The sequence below is a fragment of the Squalius cephalus genome, assembly GCF_949319135.1.
Source record: "Squalius cephalus genome assembly, chromosome: 13".
NCBI classification, from domain to species: Eukaryota; Metazoa; Chordata; class Actinopteri; order Cypriniformes; family Leuciscidae; genus Squalius; species Squalius cephalus.
This window is the reverse complement of record NC_137134.1, coordinates 20,910,191-20,916,076: the sequence shown is the minus strand read 5'-3', so window position 1 is coordinate 20,916,076 and position 5,886 is coordinate 20,910,191. Positions and strand designations below refer to the sequence as shown.

General features: G+C 36.3%; 1 long non-coding RNA gene across 1 annotated transcript; it reads left to right on the top strand.

Moving 5' to 3' along the window:
• Positions 1-1,263: 1,263 nt before the first annotated feature.
• Positions 1,264-5,567, top strand: LOC307169543. The gene is made up of 2 exons (XR_013823159.1): positions 1,264-2,405; positions 2,499-5,567. It is a non-coding gene; the product is annotated as an uncharacterized lncRNA (long non-coding RNA).
• Positions 5,568-5,886: the final 319 nt, after the last annotated feature.

Sequence of the window (5,886 nt, the reverse complement as noted above, 5' to 3'; positions counted from 1 at the left end):
ATGTTGAGAACAGAATAGCATTATTTTTTATCAGATAGGAAGCAAAACGTTTTTTTTTTGTGTGCCATATCCACTTTAAAATATGTTTTACAAGCCTGATTTGAAACATTTGATGTGCAGTGTTCTTTTTTTTTTTTTGCACAATTTATTATTCTAATCATAGTTTTAAATGAATATGTCCTTTAACATGAATGAATATTGCATCATGTCATTCATTTTAGCCAGTTAAATGGCATAGAATATTAGTTGATACTCTAATATTTTAGTTGCAAAATGACAAAATGTGTTTAAAACTTAAACCTTTTCAACTCAAATCTGTATTTTATGAATCAATTGGTATTTTTTCTTATAACACCATAAATTAAATGCAGTTTAAATTTTTTTTTTTAATTTTTTGACAATAATAGTTTTAATTTAAATGTATTAAAATATTATTAATATTATTTACTTACTGTTTTTATTCATGTTTAAAATAAGCCTTTATTTTACATTTTCCATGCTCATTTACATTTATATTTTAATAATTTTGTTATGTGCTTTTGTCATTTTTATTAGTTTTTCTATATGGCTTTATTTTTTATTTCAGTTTTAGTTTTAATTATAGTACTTCAACAGTTAGTGACCAAGGCAACATTTGTATTTTATTTCAGCTTTAGGTCAATCACAAAAAAAAATATTTAGTTTTAGTTAACATTAACAACACTGATAATAATAAATAATATATTAATAGTAATCAAAATAGATTTAATCTCATTTTTTACCTTTTTATATGTGTATACTAATGCACTACACCAATTGTTTTGCACCGCACCCATTTGCAAGAGTTCATTTGTACTAATGCTCTCAGTATAAACGTTTACATCACTTCCTCATTAAAACCTTGGGTAATCTGTTGATGTTATTGAGGCATTTATTTCCACACATTCTCGAGGTATCGATGAGCTCCTGTGCTGAGTGTGCTTTCATTCCACTTCCTCAAGCCGTAACCAACTCTCGGAGAGCAGGCCACGGGGCACTTCAACATCAAACGAGGCATGAACACGAGACACCGGCATCTGAGAGAGAACGCCGGCAGTGCGGCCCAGGCCTCCATCTGCGCTCAGACAGCTGGCATCAGCAAACTAACCACAAAGTGCCTGGATTACACACAACATCTCTTAAAGCCTCCCAACACACTGCACACTTTGTACTCATCAAACCATCCACATCAGTAACTCATTCTGGATACCTCGTATAAGGCGGTTTTGACGGCGATGTGTTGGAACCTGCGAAGAAATGAAACCAGACATGGAGGTGTACAGCATTAGCGTCTTTTATTTCAGTTTTTTTTTTTCTTCTCTCATTTGTCGTTGCATAGGAAATGCACATCTTGCTTTTAGTAATTGAGTCGATGGAGGTGGACACTAATGGCTCCAAGAGAAAGAGGCATGGCACTACACACAGAAAACAAGGAGAAAAGTTCAGAGAAAGAACCCAAAAGCAAACAAAATTATTCACAGCTCAAATACAGAAGCTCCATGGAACTAGTTAATGGAGTTGGTACCAATACAACGTGAATTTTTCTTCAGGAAATGTATTAGAGGCACAAGGTTTTATTTTTTTTTACATTTTACTTTAGATTGTATCTAAAACGTAGTACGTATACGGTGATTCTGCGGTGTGAGATGGAGCTGTATGAGATATACCAACATTCTCATGGCAGTTTGTAACTAATTTACGGTTTGGCGAATTTGGTGGGTAATTCATATGTTATTCGTAAGTTTTTGTACGATATGCTTACTCCCCACGTTTAGGTTTAGGGGTGGACCTTCTTAATTGTTCCCAAAAATCGTACATTTTCATACGAAACAAATCATGCGTTTTTGTACGAATCAAATCGTACGAATTGATACAACATCGCCACTTCGTAAAATAGTCACGTTTTTTTCTCATGAGGTCGGGTTGGATATACGAAGGATGATGATGATGGACATGAAGATTTGGAGTGGTGGAGCTGGTTGAAGGGGTCTGGTAACATCACATCAGTGATTTATGTGTAATCTTTCGCGATAACCACCGGGATTGTCTTCTTTACGATTAGGGCCGCAGTGCTGGTTCATTTTGAACAGAATCCGACACGTTCAGAAGCGTTAGTTCTCGGACTACACACACACACAGCACATCCGTTTCCAAAAATGTGGTTTTACAATTCAAAAACACCTTAAGATATTTGATAATCAATACCAACAAAGAGAAAACGCTTTAATCGTTCATAACCATTATTGGCAACTAAGACCTCATGTCCTAGGGGTTGGATTTGATGGCCCTGGATGTTGTAGATACACAAACTATGCTCACATTTCGTGTGATTTTCAAATCTCAACACTCTCCCTGAAGTTTGAACCCTACCCTTTAGTTTTCTCCAAGTCAAATGTCTCTTTTAAAGGACCTTCCTAAACTCAATCGGTTCCCGGTAACGGTTCTCGCGCGTGAATTCTTCTGCTGACATACTTGGACAGTTTCTGCACTACTTATTCAGCGGTACTGCAACAATACGCAAACCAGGAGTTCTCAACTCTGGCTCTCGAGATCCACTTTCCTGGAGAGTTTTGCTCCAACGCTCATCAAACAAGCGAATCAAGGTCTTCACGATTACTAGAAAGTTGCAGGCAGTTGAGTTTAATCATGGTTGGAGGTAAACTCTCCAACCAAGTGGATCTCGAGGGCCAGAGTGAGTTAGACTGTCAAATGCGTGGTTCTTTTTAGTCTTTACAGCTCAAACATACTATAAAAAGTGATCAGTTGACTTAACTTAAAAAAAGCGAAGAAACTTGTTGCCTTAAAATTATTAAGTAAATAAACCATGCGTAATTGAAAAAATTAAGTTATGTGGAATTGGCAAGTTCACATAACTTAATTTTTTCAATTACGCATGAAGTTTATAATTTTTTTTAGCCAATGGGTTTTCTCACTTTTTTTAAGTTAAGTCAACTGATCACTTTTAACAGTGGAGTATAGTCCGATTCCCAAAGGAATGACTTTCGATTATTTTTAGTGAATTGAAAACTGCACAAATAGTGACTCTTTGAGTCACGTCTTTTTAGTAGATTGAAACTATACAGCTCGACGTCAGTGTAGTCCAATTCCCTAAAGAATTCGTCAAATGAAACGCTTCTTTTTTTGTGAACCAAAAACATCACAAATAGTGTAGGCTACTCTGATTCGCGAACAAACGATTTAACGAATGAAACATACAGTTTACAACTGTGATAATTAAATCGGTAGTTGCTGACTGATTGTTCACAAGATTGTTGTTAAAGATACACATGCATTTTGTCTAATATTTTATAAAAAAACAAAATGAATTGAATGTTTTACCTCATTTTTATTTAGTATTGTTGGGAAGAATGAATGGCACATTTTTTTTACTAAAAGAATCATTAAAGGAACCATTAAGTAGTCGGGATTATTCAACTCTTAACGATTCTCATCCCCACCAAAGAGTCTTTCGTTTTTAACTCCAGAACTTGAGAGACGTTGTGAATTGCACCTACAGCAAGTATCGATTGTCGAGTGTGGGAACCCCAGGAAACACAGACCTTCATGATTGTTGTTGGAGATAATGGATACACTGAGGGCTACAGCAGGACATGGACCTGGAAAACCTAGAATTTAAGTGGACGCCAAATTTTAGTAGGTGTACATCACTTCCTTGACTTCATTATGCAATAATACTACAGGACGAACTGATTTGGAACATGTAAACGTAATGAAGTTTTGAGAAGACGACTGGTAGCGGAGCTGGGTTAGATCATCGAGTCATGTTTATATCAGTTGGTTATGGAGGCGCATGCAGTTTATAGTGTGTGGTTACTGAACAGCTATAATCAGAAAAGGCTACTGGTGTCAAGAAAACTGAAATGATTACAAACTGTTAACTGGTTTGATATTCAGAGAGCGATATAATAGTTTGTCACAGGCACTACATTTGATCTTTTTAAATACATCAGGTAAAATGCTGGTTTGCTTTAAGTTTCATTATTCCTTTGATTTCGATACAAGTTTTTAAAAAAAGAGGAAGGCAAAGGTGCAAGTACCAGACTCTGATTAGATTAGCGTGTCGTCAGTGCATAGTTCTCATGCGGATTACACTGCTATGCTATCAGAAAGCAGGCTCGTTTCCAGTTAGCCTCCACTTTAGCGAGATTTAGCACCTTGTGATGATACCGTTTGGTGCAGTTAAGCCACCTGCCACTGATGCATGATGGGGTTAAATACATGGTATGATGAAGCTGACAACATGTTTATGTCATCCCAGGCCCTTTAAGGTCCTCATCGGGCCCTGTTCTGCAGACCATTTTTGATTTAATAGGGCCAATCGAACCCCAGAGTGAAATATGGGTTTGCTAAAAGTTTAAGCATAATAAAAAAGTAGCAGTCTACCTGTAGTCAAACCTGTAGTTTTCCAGAGCAGTGAATGGGCATATACTTGATTTAGTTGTGTTTTTGGCTTTTTACATTTTAAAATGTCTCATGATTGAATATTACCCTGATATAAAGCCGTATTCCTGCCTTAAACCATCCAATTCTTTGTTCCCGCTTCAAACGAACAAATGAAAGTAAGCGATGCAATGCCCACAAAAATGGGGACATAAAAATGATAAAGGCCTGCGGGACCTTTATTCAACCCTGTTTCAGGACTAGCATTGATGTTATTGAATGGAAAATGTTAACATGCCACTAAAAGGGTCATTGATTGTGGAGATGTAGAATGTTTTGTTCATCACATTGAGTTTCAAAATATTCAGATTGTGTTTAAAATGCAACAAATGATCATGACTATTATTTTACATAATGTGTGTAAACAAAATGAGACAGTATAACCTAAACCAAATTGAAAAGTGATAAAATGGGATGGAAAATTTTTGACTCTGAACCTCGTCCATTTATCGTGAACAAAAGTCAAAGTTCTTCTTTTTTTTGAGGAATCGTATGTCTTTTTAGTGTTTTAAACAACCATCAACCGATCTTCGCGTGAGTTATGGTCGATGAGAGGGTCAATGTAAAATCGAGTGAGGAATGGCTTTATCGACGCCCCGTTGTGACCAACCTTCCCCGTCATGTAACGCCGCTCGAGTGTCTTTGTGTGTGTGTGTGCGTGCGCTGGTGGGCGGTGGAAGAAAGATGAAGAAGTTGAAAAGAAAAAAGAATCATGTTGCATATCAAGCGGTTTATTTTCCTGCATGGAATGGTGAACACAAAAAGATGCCTAGATGCATTTATAATAGGGGCATCCTTTGGCTGTCTATGTCATTGTCTTCTGCCTAAAACTAATTTTAAAATGCATAAAAACGCTCTCTTCTTACCAACATCCTCAGAATTATCTAGATTTAGCTTCATCAACACTGATGCAACAAATAACCTTCAAAACATACAGCATACTTGTAACATCCATTTACAATGGGGTTTTCACCTCGGCATCCTACACTTTTCAAGTATAGGAGTACTTCTATACCATCGAAAGAAGAAATAAGTCCTTAAATACATACAAAAAGGAAAGCAAAAAAAAAAAAAAAAAAAATAGGAAACAGGAAGTTTTCAACTTAAATCCAGTTCCCCAGACAAACAAAACCAGTTCTATTTATGTGGCCTTAATACAAACAATCAGAAAATTCACAACACTAGTTTTTCCTCATTTAATCAATGTTACAAAAGTCCTGCATTATAAAATAGGGCAGCTTTAAAATCAGTGTAATTAATAAAACTATACAATATACAAACATCAAATCTCCCATACTCAGGTGCGTCCGCCCTAACTCTCGTATCTAATCGATTCGGTTTGTTCGCTTCTCCCGCGTCTTCTCCAACGTTGTACCAAAAAACTAAATTACACACACAACACGAGAA